This window comes from Acomys minous (assembly GCF_964271855.1).
Source record: "Acomys minous genome assembly, chromosome: 1".
Taxonomy (NCBI): domain Eukaryota; kingdom Metazoa; phylum Chordata; class Mammalia; order Rodentia; family Muridae; genus Acomys; species Acomys minous.
Genome location: NC_140483.1, coordinates 69,707 through 87,441, shown reverse-complemented (window position 1 = coordinate 87,441; position 17,735 = coordinate 69,707). Strand labels below are relative to the sequence as shown.

Here is a 17,735-nt window from a genome sequence, read left to right as displayed (position 1 = left end):
TGGTCTGAAGAAGAATGGCCGGAAGCCTAGTGATCTGACCCAGCATGCTGGTCCTGCACAATTGGGCAGAACTGACCCAGCCTACCCAGGCTCCACAGCACACCAAGGCACCAGGGCACACTCTTGTGACAGGCAGGGCAGGCCTGAAGGGATAGGACAAAAAACTAATGAGCCTTCCCAACCCTGCAGAACTGAGCCACCACTTTTGCGCATCTGAACAGGACCAGGCAGAAACCTAGAGGACTGCTTCAGTGGACTTCTTGGACAATTGGGCAGAACTGACCCAGCCTAACCAGGTTCCACAACCCAGCAAAGCCTCTCATGCTCTTGGGAGAGGCTGGGTAGGCCTGAAGACATAAGGCAGAAAACAACCCAGCTACCCCAATACAGAGGGAGTTCATGTGCAATAAGAGGGGACTGAGCAGCCACAGCTGCACATTCTGAAACTAACCAGTTAGAAACCTAGCTACAAGCCCCAGCAGACTGTTCTTGTACAATTGGGCAGAACTGACCTGGCCTAGCCAGGCTCCACAACACAGCAAGGCCTCCCATGCTCTTAGAAGAGGCTGGGAAGCCCTAAGGGGATAGGGCAGAAATCTAGCCAACCAACAACAGTCAGAGGCAGTAGCTGCTTTCTCCATGGTGGGTGGAACCTAGGCCCCACTGCCTGGCTGGATCAGGCAGAAACTTAAACAACTTCTAGAAGCCAGCAGGCGTTCAGGCACTCTATGGTGATCTGAGCCTAGGACCCAAAGCACCATGAAGGGGACAGACCAACAGATCAAAGATTAAGAATCTCCTTGACACACAGCAACAACAGGATAACTGACAACAGTCCCAGTGAGGATCCAGTAATGATAGTGTAGGCCTCAAACCAGACCCATGACTCATAGCAATGAACATCTGAAGGTAAACACATGTGGACAAAAAGCTATACTGCATGATACACTACAGCTTCTGAGACAAGATTTTTTGTTTGTTTTATTTTACTGGGTTGAGAAGAGGGATTTGGGTGCATGATGTGTAAATCATAGACATTCAATGATACAAGAACATATCAAAGATATCATTCACCATGACCTGGTAGGTTTCATTCCAGACATGCAGTGATGACTCAATATGCAGAAATCCATCAATGTAATCCACCATATGAACAAACTGAAAGGAAAAAAACTACATGATCATCTCCTTAGATGCAGAATAGGCATTTGACAAAATCTGACAGCCATTCATGTTTAAAGTTTGGAGAGATCAGTGATACAAGGCATATACCTAAACACAATAAAAGCTATATACACCAAGCCAAAAGCCAACATCAAATTAAATGGAGAGATACTCAAGGAAATTCCTCTAAAATCAAGGACCAGGCAAGACTGCCTACTTTCTCCGTATCTCTTCAAAGGAGATCAAGGAGGTCCAAATGGGAAAGAAGGAAGTCAAATTATCCCTATTTGCAGATAATATGATAGTGTACATAAATGACCCCTAAAATTCCACCAGAGAACTCCTACAGATGATAAACATCTTCAGCTAATGGGCTGGATACAAAATTAATTCAAAGAAGTCAGTAGCCTTCCTATATACAAATGATAAACATGCAGAGGAAGAAATTAGGAAAACTAAACCCTTCACAATAGCCACAAGCAATATCAAATATCTAGGAGTAACTTTAACCAAGCAAGTAAAGGACTTGATTGAAAAAAAAAACTTTAAATCTCTGAAGAAAGAGATTGAACATGACATCAGAAGATAGAGGGATCTTCCTTGTTCATGGATTGGGAGAATTAACATAGTAAAAGTGGCCATTTTACCTAAAGCAATTTACAGATTCAATGTAATCCCTATCAAAATACCTACAAAATATTTTAAAGACATTGAAAGATCAATTCTCAACTTCATATGGAAAAACAAAACCCCAGAATAGCTAAAAACAATCCTACACAATAAAAAATCCTCCAGAGGAATCTCCATACCTGATCTCAAGCTGTACTATAGAGCAACAGTAATTAAAACAGCATGGTACTGGCACAGTAATAGGCTGGTTGATCAATGGAATCGAACCGAAGACCCAGAAATGAATCCACACACATATGGTCACTTGATTTTTGACAAAGAAGCCAAATCTATTCAAGTTGGAATATACCCAGAAAATGCTCCACCACACAACAGGGACATATGTTCAACCATGTTCATAGTTGCCTTATTCATAATAGCCAGAACATGGAAACAGCCTAAGTGTCCCTCAGTAGAAGAATGGACAAAGAAACTGTGGTACATTTACACTATGGAATACTACTTAGATATTAAAATCAAGGAATTCCCAAAATTTGTGGACAAATGGGTTGAACTAGAAATGATCATAATGAGTGAGTTCACCCAGAAGCAGAAAGAATCAAATGGTATATACTCTCTTATATCTAGGCACTGGCCCAAGGGGCATGTCCCATGAAAGTCTTCACTTACTAGAAAAGTGGGTTAGAGGGGAGGACATCCTATTGGGACTTTAGGTGAGAGAAGCATGGGAGAATGGGGATATAGAAGGATCCAGAGGGTTCTAGAAACCTACAAGAAGAACATTATGACAGGCAGATCTGGGCCCAGGGGTTCTGCTCAAACTATGGCACCAGCCAAGAACAATATGGGCAGTAAATTTGAACCCCTACCCAGATCTAGCTGATGGACAAGACATTCTCCACCATTGAATGGAGAGTGGGGTCTGACTTCCATGCAAACTCTGGTGCCCCATTTTTTACTCTGTCCCCTTGATGGGGAGGCCTGGTGGCACTCAGAGGAAGGATAGCAGGTTACCAAAAAGAGACTTGATATCCTATGAGCATATACAGGGGGAGGAGGCCCCCCTCAGTCACAGACATAGGGGAGAGGAGTAGGGGGAAGCAGGAGGGAGTGAGGAATGGTATGATAAAAGGATGGGCTAAAAATTTAGATGTAATATGAATAAATTAAAAAAACATTTAAAAAACTAAAAAAAAGAAGCCAGATCTATTCAATGGAAAAAGGATAGCATATTCAACAAATGGTTCTGGTCTAACTGGATTTCTACATGTAGAAAAATGCAATTAGACCCATATTTGTCACCATGCACAAAACTCAAGTTCACATGGATTAAAGACCTTAACATAAAACCAGATACACTAAATCAGTTAGAAGAAAAAGTAGGGAAGAGCCTGGAACATATTGGCACAGGAGACAACTTCCTGAACAGAACAACAACAGCCCAGGCCTTAAGGTCAATAATTAATAAATTGGGCTTTATGAGGCTGAGAAGCTTCTGTAAGGCAGAAGACACTGTCACCAGAACAAAGTGACATCCTAAAGACTGAGAAAAGATCTTCACCAACCCTACATCTAATACCCAAAATATATAAAGAACTCAAGAAATTAAACACCACCAAACCAAATAACCCAATTGGGAAATGGGGCTCAGAACTAAACAGACAATTCTAAACAGAGGAATATCAAATGGCTGAGAAACACTTAAAGAAATGCTCAATGTCTTTAGTCATCAGAGAAATGCAAATCAAAATGACTCTGAGATTCTATCTTACACCCATTAGAATGGCCAAGGACAAAAATTCAAGTGACACCACATGCTGGTGAGAATGTGGAGAAAGAGAAACACTCTTTCATTGCTAGTGGGAATGCAAACTTGTACAACCACTTTGGAAATCTATCTGGTGCTTTCTCAGAAAACTGGGAATAGGGCTTCTTCATGTCCCAGCTATTCCAATCCTTGGAGTATACCCAGAAGATGCTCCAGCACATAACAGGGACACATGCTCAACCATGTTCATAGCTGCCTTATTCATACTAGCCAGAGCCTGGAAACAGTCTAAAAGCCCCTCAGTAGAAGAATGGATAAAGAAACTGTGGTACATTTACACTATGGAATACTACTCAGTTATTAAAACAAGGAAATCCCAAAATTTGTGGACAAATGGATGGGACTAGAGATGGTCATACTGAGTGAATTAACCCAGAAGCAGAAAGACCCGCATGGTATATGCTCACTTATAATTGGACACTAGCACAAAAGGCACATCCCATAAAAGTCTTCACTTACCAGGAGATTGGGATAGATGTGAGGACGGTAAGAGAAATATAGGAGATGGGGAAATAGAAGGACACATAGGGTCCTAGAAACCTACAAAAAGAACATCATGATGAGTGGATCAGGGCCCAGGGGGCTCTGCTCAAACTATTGCACTAATCAAGGACAATACAATAGTAAACATCAAACTCCTTCTCTGATGTAGCCAATGGGTAGGACATTCTCCACAGTTATGTGGAGAGCAGGGACTGACTTTGACATGAACTCTGGTGCTCCATATTTGACCATGTCCCCTTGGTGGGGAAGCCTGATGGCACTCAAAGAAAGAATAAGCATGATACCAAAATGAGACTTGATAGCCTATGATCATATAGTAGGGGAGGAGATCCCCCTCAATCATAGACCTAGGGTTAGGGGAATAGGGTAAAAGAGGGAGGGAGGGAGGAATGGGAGGATACAAGTGATGGGATGGCAATTGAGTTGCAATCTGAATAAATTAATAAAACAAAATTTAAAAGAAAAAATATGGTTGCCAACAAAACATAAAGATTAGATCTGACCAGGAAAGACCTTGAATGCATTCATATAGCAAGGAAATAATAAAGGATATATGGTCCTTATAACATGACATTCTTTCTTACAACTTGGATATTACAGCTCAAACAGATGTACAACATTGATAGCTTACACCTGCTCAAAAATAGGGCAGATGTTTATCTTTAATTTGTACACCTTGAATATATATATATATATATATATATATATATATATATATATATATATATATATTTATACTAATACTTGTGAAAGTTTGCTTATTTTCAGAGCAAAAAGACCCAGATAACTATAAGGCAAAACAAAGATGCTAAATTTTTCTGATGTATATCTATCAAACTCAGGTATCCATAGATATGTGGATTTATGTCTGTGTCTTTAATTCAGTTCCATTGATTAACATTTTTTATGCCAATATCATGCTAGTTTTATTATTATAGCTTTGTAGTACAACTTGAAATCAGGGATGGTGACATCTCCAGCAGTTTTATAGTTCTCCTGGGATTTTTGTGTTTCCATATCAAGCTGAACATTGCCCTTTCACAATTTATGAATAATTGTGTTGAAATTCTGATGGGAATTGCATTGAATTCATAGATTGCTTTTGGTAGGATTACCATTATTACTAAATAAATCCTACCAATTCATGAGCATGGGAGATCTTTGCATATTTTTATATATTCAGTTTATTTCTTCAGTGACTTGATGTTTCTATCAAACAAGTCTTTCACTTGCTGCTTAGAGATACCCTAAGATATTTATTATTTCATTCTATTGTGAAAGGTGTTGTTTTCCTAATTTCTTTTTCAGATTTTTTGGATTACTCTTTAATATATTTTATTTTGTCTTACAAAACAATACTATTTAGTATACTTGAGTCATAGGATATGGAAAAATTGAACTGATATTGGTTTGTACGGTTAGTCTTGACTACATAGCTTTCATAGTAGTGGAAGATTCTATTTACAATATTAGGGAAAGCCAAAATCTACAATAATAAATGGCATTTCAAGATATGCTCACAAGTGCAATATGGTATTGATGTTATAAGGAATAAATAAGGACTTTCTGCTTGGACTCAAAACCTACTGCATAATACAGAACTCATGCCCACTGTTAACTGGGCCAAAACCCACAACTTGCTGGGTCGTAGGCTCTGGTGGAGAATCTAATACTCTTATTATGCTAAATGGACCGTAGGCTCTGGTGGAGCATCTAATACTATTATTATGCTAAATGGACCTAGTTTTTAACTGCACCCTAAGTTCTTATCTTTATGCCCACAGATTAATGTTTTTCTCGGCCTTCATTACAGACATTTCTTTTGTACTAGGTGATTATCAATAAAGAGAACCAAAATTGGTGAGAGAGAGGGGGGAGGGAGAATATGAGACTTCGGAATACTCAGAAGTAGAATATATCACACTACATATCCCAAGGCTCAGAGAATCATCACAGAAGAGGAAGCAGAAAGACTGTAGGAGCCAGAAGTACTGGACCTCTGCATCAACACAGTTTGCTGTAAATGAAAGGGCTGTGGCACACATGAACTCACAATAGGTATAAATACATGCATATAACCTACACAACATCAAACTATCCAAAATTCCATAACGGACAGGGAAGGGACTCACGAAGCACCACCCCTATCTGAAAAAGCTATTGGCAATGGATAGGTGCTAGGGGAGATGGAGAAAGTTTTCATCAGGCATGCAGCCTGCATATACAGATGGCACTCCATGGACTTGGTTTAAAAAAGAAAAGAGAGTTAGAAAGTTTAGGGAAAATGGAGGAAGGATAGAGGAAGATTTGGAGGGGATTGGATTGAATGATGGGTAGATTTGATAAAAATATATGCATGGGTGTAATACATAGGATGTAATTAAATAAGTAAATTAAATAATATATGAATAACTATGATGTGATGTGTTAGTGGAGGAAGAAAAAAAATAGGGAGAGTATAGCTTCAAGGGTTTCAAAATTAAATCATTAAATACTATGAGGTTATTTCAAGTATTACTTGAATTCTCCGGGTTTATAATATCACTTTTACTTTTGTTTTTTATATTAACTTTATGATTTCATTTTATGATTGCAACAGAAATCAATGTGAACTATTCTAAGAATGAATGAGCAAAGGTACTTAATAAATCCTTACATAAGCTCCAAAGACCCATTTATTCATATATTATTTAATTTACTTATTTAATTACATCCTATGTAACACTTATATAAAGTGTTCTGTGAGTTTGAATGAGTTTGCTTTAAAGCATGTCTAAAAACAGAAGAAATCTTCCAACTTCTGTTTAGTATCTGCTAATTGTACATAAGAAACATTTCCACTGAGAGCACCATCCCAAGGAACATTCTGTGCTAATACACCTGGGAGAGGGATAAATGAATGGCCTGGTTGAAAACAATAGTTCAGGGGTTTGAGGATGCATATAGTGAGCATACAGCAGCACACTCACAAACTGCGATTGATACTTTCTACTACTGGCTGCCTGGTGTAGGTTTATGGCACTTATATCAACTATAAATGTAAGCTCTGAAATTCATACTTGGCTATGTAACTGGGACAACAGTTTCTCTGTTCTCTAAAGTCTGAAAGATTTAAATAAATTTCTTCATAATTCCACTCCAGCAGAAACTGTAAAAATAAAGTAAGTTAAATGACATGTTGCTTTAAAAGGCCACGAGGTCTCAGGGAAGGTATAAACATCTATGGATACTTGTGTCTATTATATACATAAATGACATACAATATTTCATGACAGGAAACTTTCTGTAAAATTAAAAATAATCCAATAGTTTTAGAAACATCTAGTTTCCCCCTTTGATTTTTTTCCTTAGTCTCTTTATCTTAAAATTATATAGACTTAAACAAATAGTGTTTTTGATATATACTAAATATTTGCATGAAATGTAAAGTCTCCGTTTAATTATTTAAGTGTATTATAGGTATCAGTTTTGAGTTAATAGTCAATGATTCTGTGATACATTCTCAATATGTTTCATTTATAAGTTCTGGCATCAGAAACAAATGACTTGTGTGCTGGGTCTTTACATCTGTATACATCTAATATGTATCCTAAGTTAAATTAAATTAAATACCATGTAATGAGAATGAAGTATGACTGGGAGACATGAATGAACAGGTGAGCAGCTGTTCACAGGTCCCAAGATGAATGTAGCCTATATCTCATTAGAGGGACTAATTTTTGTGAAAAAAATAGGACTCTGTAGAGCTATGGGATAGAAAATTACTTAAAGCAAAAGATATAAAATAGAAAGAATGGAAAGCAAAATTAAATAAATATGAGCATGAAATGAAAAGTATAGGGCCTTATAATTAAAAAATACAGGTGTACCTTAGAATAAATCACAATGTCACGTGTATCTGTGTGATTGTTAAACAAATATCAGGGGAAATGAAATGGCATAGATTATTCATGCATTAATCAAGTCAAAACTAAACTCAATAATGTAAAATATAAACAAAATCTGTATAATACAAATTAAATTAAGATATCAATGGCATGGTGGAGAGATCTCCTCTCTTATATTACATTATTGTAAATTCTGGAAGTATTTGTAGTATTAAATTACCCTTTAAAATCTTGAAGAATAATCATGGCTGAAAAGATTAAAATGTGAGTATAAATTCTAAATGAATAGACAATACAGATCTTACACTGCAATTGATAGCATGTGAAAACTGCAGTTTTTAGAAATTTGATTTAAACATGAAATTTTTTGTGTGGGGTGTGTGTGTGTGTGTGTGTGTGTGTGTGTGTGTGTGTGTGGAAAACAGAGGCCAATCTCTACTGTTGTTCCTTAGAAGTCATATACTTCGCTTTATAAGATAAGGTCTCTGACCTGGGCTCACTAAATAGGCTAGGCTGGCTGGCCAGAGCATCTCAGGGATGTGTCCTTTTCTACCACCCCAATGCTGGGATTGTAAGTACACACCACCATACCCAGCATTTTACACAGGTTCTGAGAATTGAGCTCGAGTCCTCATCATGCCTGCATGACAATCACTGACTGAGCTATCTACATTGTAATTTATGTCATAGTCCATTTTCAATTGTAAAAGAAATTAGGTATGAAAGCAGAATGAATTCCTGAATTCATATTGCTTCAAAATAGGATCATGAATAGTGTCATCTAAATGAAGTATATAGGTGCCAAGCTCATTCAGGAAACTCACCTAGGCTACTGATGATGTTATTTCACAATTTTAAATAATTTTCTTAAGGTTTTGCTATAAAGAACATTACAAATATTGAAACCAAGTGGCCTAGGAACACAGTGTGTTGGGACCCAGATTTAAAAATTAAACTCTTGTTTGTGTATTGATCCTGTCTTTCAGATATGAAGCATATTTCATAACATGCTAAATCTCCTATGGGATGTGAAAATTCAAGCAAAAAGTTTATAGAGTATTGAAGTGACAAAATAATTTACTAATTCATATACTAAAATTACTAAAAATTTTATTTACTAATCAGTTAGTGGATTTCTATTACCAGATCACATTCTTAGGGTAACAAAAGACAGTTTTTACATTATGTTTTTTATGAAATTGTCAAAACTGACTTTCCAACACAAATCTATTGATAACTAAAATATGAATGCTTTCCTTCGGTTGTGCACTAACCCATCAGAACCATGAAAAGTAACAGGACTCCAACTGATTACTAATGACCCTGTGTACTGAAGACTCCAATAAACTTTTAACTTCATTAATTCATTTTGCATCCATCTCCAAATGAAATTTGAGATTTCATTTTAGATAGTTAACTATTCATTATTATAGTCTACTAATAATTACAGAGTCTTAAATTTTAAAATAATGTCTTAAATGACATAGAAAGATGTTGAAACTATAAATTCCTAGTTTCAAGAGTCCATAGAAAACACATGCTGGTTCTCAAATTTTCTTGGTGCTTACTTGAAAAGTTTATGATTTTCCTCATGCCAGTTAACTACAGTTAAGAATGCATTTGAAGTGTGATGAAATATTCACTGGGAACTGAATGAACTCCTTCATTAAAGTATATTAACTTGTAAATTTCACATTTCATTATGGCATTCCATATAATCTACTTTGTTTGTATCCATCTTCTTTGTTACTTTTTTCTACCTGTTCCTTCTCGCTCCTCTATGACTGGTTCTCTTTTCTGCCATATGCTCTTTTACTTTAATTTACATATTAATCATATAGTGTTTTGATCTATGATGCTGCCTTATATAACTTAACACAAAGATTTTCATCACCATGCATTTCCTGTAATGTTATAACTTTATTTTTCTCTGTTACTGAGTAAAAAATTGTTTATAAATTTTCTATTCTCTTTTATTGGTGCATATTTTTGCTTTTGCTATGTGAGTTTCTGTCACTATTATGACTGTATTATGACATTTCTATTGCTATTCTTTTTGCTTAGAAATGTTTTGGCTATACAGAAGATTTTATTTTCTGCATGAATTTGGAGACTGCTGATTCTATTCCTGTGAAAAATGTCATTGGAAGTTAATGGGTATTGTATTGAAATTGTATATTGGTTTTGGTGATATGCCACTTAAATAACATAAGTTCTGCTGATCCCCAAAACAGGAAAAATTTCTACCTTTTGTTGTACTCTAAAGTTTCCTTCTTTACTGCTTGTCATTTCTATTGTAAAAGTATTTAATTTCTTTGATGAAACATGTATCTAGGTATTCTTTGAAGCTATAGTGAATGTTCTTGTCTTCCTTGCTTCCTTTTTTTTTTTCTTTTCAGTGAATTTGCTGGTTTTTTTAATAGAAAGTCTAATGTAGAGAGGTGGCACACAGATATGGTATCCCACCTTTAGTTGCAGTTTGGAGGTGGAATTCCCAAAAAAAGCTGACTAGGGATAGTAGCCATATTGACTAGCTCTACGTTTGGTTGAGAGGTCACCCCTCAGGGAGAAAGACCAAAGAATGATCAAGAACGAGCTGCTACATCAGCCCTTTTCTTCCACCCTCACCTCTGCACATACACATACACACATACACATCTACATACATACACATCTACACACATACACATCTACACACATACACACATACACATCTACACACACTTGAACATCTATGCATACATAGAAGGGAATGGAAAAAGGTAAAGGAAAAGTTGATGTTTTCTGTACATTCATCTTGCATTCTCCTACATTTTTAGTGTTTAAATGTAAGAATTTTCTGGTATAATCTTTAGAGTTTTTTTTTAATTTTTTATTAATTTATTCTTGTTACATCTCAATGGTTATCCCATCCCTTGTATCCTCCCATTCTTCCCTCCCTCCCATTTCCCCTTACTCCCCTCCCCTATGATTGTGACTGAGGGGGATTACCTCCCCCTGTATATGTTCATAGGGTATCAAGTCTCTTCTTGGTAACCTGCTGTCCTTCCTCTGAGTGCCACCAAGTCTCCCCCTCCAAGGGACATGGTCAAAGGTGAGGCACCAGAATTCGTGTGAAAGTCAGTCCCCACTCTCCACTCAACTGTGGAGAATGTTCGGTCCATTGTCTAGATCTGGGTAGGGGTTTAAGGTTTACCGTCTGTATCATCCTTGGCTGGTGTCTTAGTTTAAGCAGGACCCCTGGGCCCAAATCTGCCTTTCATAATGTTCTACTTGTAGGTTTCTAGGACCCTCTGGATCCTTCTACTTTGCCATTCTCCCATGCTTCTCTCATCTAGAGTCCCAATAGAATGTATAAAGAAACTGTGGTACATATACACTATGGAATACTACTCAGCTATTAAAAACAAGGAATTTCAGAAATTTGTGAACAAATGGATTGAGCTAGAAATTATCATAATGAGTGAGTTAACCCAGAAGCAGAAAGACTCAAATGGTATATACTCACTTATATCTGCATACTAGCCCAAGGGGCATGTCCCATGAAAGTCTTTAGAGGTTTTTAATTATGGGATTCCATTATATGAAAAACAGTTTGATTATTTTCTCTTTCCTACTTTTGTGCTTTTTATTACCTTCCCTTCTTTACTTATTCAGCCAAGATTTCAAACACAATATTCAAAGTAACAGAGAAAAGTCTTCTCTTATATTATGGGTGATGCTTTAAATTTTTCTCAGTTTAGTCTAACGTTATCTGCATATTTTCCACATTATAGATTTTATTGAGTTGATGTAAAGTACTAATATTTTTGGTATCTTTCATACTTGTATTACTAAGCGACATTATGCTTTTGTAAAAATATTTGTATGCGTTTATTGAGATAACTTTGTGATTTCTGCTCTTAATTTTTTCAAAGATTTGTTTATTATTATGTATACAGTATTCTGCCTGCATGTACATCTGTATCAGATCATATTATAGGTGGTTGTGAGCCACCATGTGGTTGCTGGGAACCAAACTTAGGACCTCCAGAAAATCAGTCAGTACACTTAACCTCTAAGCCATCTCCCCAGCCCCCTTTGCTCTTTATTTTTGCTTTTATGTCGTATTATAGTTATTGATTTATATGTTGAGCCACATTAGGTTTCCTACAATGAATCCTACTTGATCATGATGCTTATTTTTTTTCTTTTTTCTTTGTTCTGTGCCTGTTTGAGTACAGAACGTCACATGAGGGGTGCTGTACTAACCCTTCTTTTCTCCTTAAATACATCAAAGAACACTGAAAATGGTTTGTCTTTTAAGATCTATAAGAATTGTTCAATAAATCAATTCAGTCTTGATCTTTGTTATGTTGGGAGATATACTGTTTTACACTCATTCTTTTATTGGCCATTTTAGTTTTTTATTTTGAACCTTGCTTAGCTTTATATAATTTCTTCTAGATTTCTCCAATTTATAGGAGAGTACATATTCCTCAAATTATTGCCTAAAAGTGCTCTGATTTTGAGTGATATCTATTATAACACTACCTTATCTGTTTGTAACAATTTGTGTCTTCAGTCTTCTTTTGATTAGTTTGGCCAGGTTTTTGACAGTGTAGTACATATTTTCAACAAGTCAACTCTATTTTATTGACACTTTATTTTCTTCTCTCATTTTCCAAGAATTTCTGCCCTAGTTTTTATTATCCCTTTCCTTCTAATAATTTTTGATATTAGTATTTCTTAAACTGTTGATGTACCTTAATGAGTAATTTATTTGGAACACATTTGTTGTTTAAATGCAAACCATCAGCAGCTATAATCTCATAACAGCTTTCATTCTGTCCTTCTCTTTAATGCTATGTTGCATTTGTATTTTACTGTAACTTTGTAAAAATAATTTATGTCTTAAATTCTTCAGTGATAACACTCATCATTTAAGATATGTTTTCCCCTAAGGGCAACATTAAGTTTAACACAACATCAAGGTTGAAAGCAGCAACAAGAAGTTATTGTGTCATAAATGAGACTAGGGACCTCTGCCTCTACTCTAAAAAAAGTGGAAACATATTTAAAGTAGAAGATATATGGAACTCTTCCTAAATAAAGAGTAACTGAGTTTTCCACTTATGGGAGATGTTTTTTAGTAAAGATATGTTGTTTAATCACCATGTTTTAACATAATTTTGTTGATCTATATTATATTCCATTGTAATCTGATGATATACATGATGTTAATTCAATTATTTTTATTTATTTTTTCCAAAATATATATTATTTTATTAATTTGTTCTTGTTACATCTCAATGGTTATCCCATCCCTTGTATCCTCCCATTCTTCCCTCCTCCCATTTTTCCCTTATTCCCCTCCCCTATGACAGTTCCCGAGGGGGATTACCTCCCCCTTTATATGCTCATAGGGTATCAAGTCTCTTCTTGGTAACCTGCTGTCCTTCCTCTGAGTGCCACCAGGTCATCCCCTCCAGGGAAAATGGTCAAAGGCGAGGCACCAGAGTATGTGAGAAAGTAATATCCTACTCTCCACTCTACTCTGGAGAGTGTTCTGTCCATTGGCTAGATCTGGGTAGGGGTTTAAGGTTTACTGCCTACATTGTCCTTGGCTGGTGCCTTAGTTTGAGCGGGACCCCTGAGCCCAAATCTGCCTATCATAATGTTCTACTTGTAGGTTTCTAGGACCCTCTGGAGCCTTCTACTTTGCCATTCTCCCATGCTTGTCTCATCTAGAGTCCCAGAGTCCCAATAGGATGTCCTCCCCTCTGTCCCAGTTTCCTGGTAATTGAAGGCTTTCATGTGACATGCCCCTTGGGCTAATATGCAGATATAAGTGAGTATATACCATTTGAGTCTTTCTGCTTCTGGATTAATTCACTCAGTATGATCATTTCTAGTTCCATTCATTTGTCCACAAATTTCGGGATTTCCTTGTTTTCAATAGCTGACTAGTATTCCATAGTGTAAATGTACCATAGTTTCTTTATCCATTCTTCTATGGAGGGGCAATTAAGCTGTTTCCAGGTTCTGGCTATTATGAATAAGGCCGCTAGGAACATGGTTGAGCATGTGTCCCTGTTGTGTGCTGGAGCATCTTCTGGGTATATTCCAAGGAATGGAATAGCTGGGTCTTGAAAATGCCCTATTCCCAGTTTTCTGAGATAGTGCCAGATAGATTTCCAAAGTGGTTGTACTAGTTTGTATTCCCACCAGCAATAAAGGAGTGTTCCTCTTTCTCCACATCCTTGCCAGTATGTGCTGTCACTTGAGTTTTTGATCTTAGCCATTCTGATGGGTGTAAGATGGAATCTCAGAGTTGTTTTGATTTGCATTTCCCGGATGACTAAAGATGCTGAGCATTTCTTTAAGTGTTTCTCGGCCATTTGATATTCCTCCACTGAGAATTCTCTGTTTAGTTCTGAGCCTCATTTCTCAGTTGGGTTATTGGGTTTGGTGGTGCTTAATTTCTTGAGTTCTTTATATATTTTGGACATTAGACTTTTGTCAGATGTAGGGTTGGTGAAGACCTTTTCCCAGTCTGTCGGCTATTGCTTTGTTCTGTTGACAGTGTCTTCTGTTTTACAGAAGCGTCTCAGAACTAAGGCTATTTTAAAATGTAAGTGTGTCTGTGTCTTGATTGAATGCTAGTGGGTTAGAAAATGCCACCATAATAATTATTATAGGCCTAATAATAAGCATTTTAAGGCCATACTGGTAAATTAACAAGTACTGGCTTCATGGTCAGAAATTCCTTTAGTGATTAGCATGGATATTTTTGTACTTATGAAAAATAGCTTTTCTCGATACAGTAATCTAATTTGGCAGATATTTTCTTTTTCTTTTTTATTTTTTTGTTTTTTTGAGACAGGGTTTCTCTGTGTAGCCTTGGCTGTCCTGAACTCGCTTTATAGACCAGGCTGGCCTCGAACTCATAGCGATCCTCCTGCCTCTGCCTCCCAAGTGCTGGGATTAAAGGCATGCGCCACCACGCCCAGCTGATATTTTCATTAAAGAATGAAGTATGTCATTTTATAATCTTTTGGCCTTTAGCATTTGCGTTGTTAAAGCTAGAGTTAGTATTTTAAATTTTTTTACTTTATGTGTATGGGTATTTTGTCTGCATGTAGGTGCTAGAGATTGAACTCAGACCCCCTGGAGGCACAGTCAGCAATCTGAACCACTGAGCCACCACTCTAGCCTAGTATTTTAAATTTTTATTATTAATATATGTATATAGATATATGTTTATGTGAGGCAGTGGGGGTATGTGCACACAAGTACAGAAATGGGCATTAGATTCTCTGAAGCTGGAGATACAGGTAGTTGTGTGCCACTCAAAATGGGTACTGGGAACCCAAATTGGTTCTTCTAGAAGAACAGTAAGCACTCTTGAATACTGACCAATCTCTCCAGATCCCAACAATAACAAAAACTACTGTTATTATTATGGATTTGTCTTTATACATGACTGTCACTTCTCTCAGTTTTCAATAATTTTTAATATATATATGTATATATATTGTTTTAAATTGACATGGAACTTCCAAATATAGGATAAATCGAAGGAGAATGACTATAATCCATGAAAGTTACCTAAAAGAATTCATCAATGAAAGCCACCCAGAAGAGTTCATTCTACTTGGTTTTGCAAACCATCCTTGGCTGGAACTCCCTCTCTTCATTACTCTTCTGGTAACATAACCCCACAGCCATGATGGGAAACATGGCCATCATTCTGGTGTCCACCTTAGACCCTCGTCTCCACAGCCCCATGTATTTCTTCCTCACCAACCTCTCCTTCCTGGACATGTGCTACACCACAAGCATTGTGCCTCAGATGCTGTTTAACCTAGGAAGCTCCAGAAAGACCATCAGCTACATTGGATGTGTTGTTCAACTCTATGTTTTCCACATAATGGGAGGCACAGAATGTCTGCTTTTGGCAATTATGTCCTTTGATCGTTATGTGGCCATCTGCAGACCTCTCCACTACACCCTCATCATGAATCAGCGAGTCTGCATCTTGTTAGTGTCTATTATGTGGCTGATTGGAGTGATCTTTGCTTTTTCAGAGGCTACACTTACGTTACAATTGCCACTGTGTGGCGTTCATAAACTGGATCATTTATTGTGTGAAATTCCAGTTCTCATAAAAACTGCCTGTGGTGAAAAGGAGGCTAATGAGCTGGCACTTTCTGTGGTGTGCATTTTTATACTGGCTGTTCCTCTGTGCCTAATTCTTGCTTCTTATGTCAATATTGGATGTGCAGTAGTTAGAATTAAATCTTCTGAAGGAAGAAGAAAGGCCTTTGGGACATGTTCTTCTCATCTCATTGTAGTTTCCTTATTTTATGGTCCAGCCATTAGCATGTACCTTCAGCCTTCTTCATCCATCACAAGGGACCAACCCAAGTTCATGGCTCTCTTTTATGCAGTGATAACTCCTACACTGAATCCCTTCATCTACACCCTGCGGAACAAGGATGTAAAGGGGGCCTTAAGAAAGCTGTCAAGAAGCATTTTCAGTTCAAAATAGATGTTCATTGATAACAAATAAAATAACTTAATGATTGTAGTAATTTTATATTGGTTTCTCTAATAATGCTAATATAGTCCATGTCCACAGACTATATATATCCTTCTTGGCAAATTTGTCTCAATTCTAGTGTTTTTATAATCAAGATGGATGCTATTTAGCCAATATGTACCAATTTGGGCACCTATTTGTGAAAATGCAGGAAAAAAGCCAAATTTTCCCTGATTGATTCACATTACATTGATAACTTCATTAAGTAATACAAGAAAATAATAAATTAGAACTATTTAGGTATAAGTCAATTATTGCAACATCATACTGAATAAAATAGCATCAACATAAAAAAATAGCATCAACAAGTTTCCAGTCAGTGTTACCTGCAAACCATTTCTTTACTCCTGGACTATGATTCATGTCTCTGGAGAATATAACTTCATAATGGTCTTAGGGAAAAATACCATGTGCTTAATTATGACTTTATCAAAACTCAATGTATGTTTATTCTGTTTCTAAAGAGCATTGTGAATTTTATTTATGAATTAGGATGAATTGTATTATATTTAAATAAAGATTTCTCGTGATATATTAAAATGTACAAAGAGACAAAAACTATTGGTACATGTTTATTTTTTCTTTTAAGTATAGCTAGTATGAATCTTAAACAAATGAATTTTTTAAAAAGTGATAATACTAATGAAGCGCCATTTGGAAATAATTCTGAGAATAAACTGAGACATTTACATGTGCCTTTGAAATTTATCAGGACTCAATATGAGAAAAATTATTTTTCTAATGTGAAAGCAAGTGAGATACATCAATAAACAATGAGTATGTTTTGATGAAGCATATTTCAGATGCAAGTAATATTCAAAATATCTTCCATTACAAATTGAAATTTCTACAGTATAGTTGTCAAATGTATACCCCAACTTAAAACTATCACATAAAATTCATTGCAATTCATGAAATAAAATGTAGTAATTTGATGTTGAAATTTTGTTATTTGATAAGGCATTGTTGAGTGAGCATGCATAAACTGTTTGTTAATTAGAGCTGAGCAGGAAAAAGATAGAAAGTGAGATGGGGGGAAGGGAAGGGAATTAGAGAAGGGAACTATAACCCTCAGGCTCATTTCCCAGTGACCTGCTTTCTCCTTCTAGGCCTCATCTCCCAAAGTTCAACTTTCTAA

At 36.4% G+C, this 17,735-nt stretch overlaps 1 pseudogene across 1 annotated transcript; it reads left to right on the top strand.

Moving 5' to 3' along the window:
* Positions 1 to 15,579: 15,579 nt before the first annotated feature.
* LOC311609419 (olfactory receptor 2B11-like) lies at positions 15,580 to 16,546 on the top strand (annotated as a pseudogene). Its single transcript has one exon. The product of its transcript is annotated as an olfactory receptor 2B11-like (transcript).
* Positions 16,547 to 17,735: the final 1,189 nt, after the last annotated feature.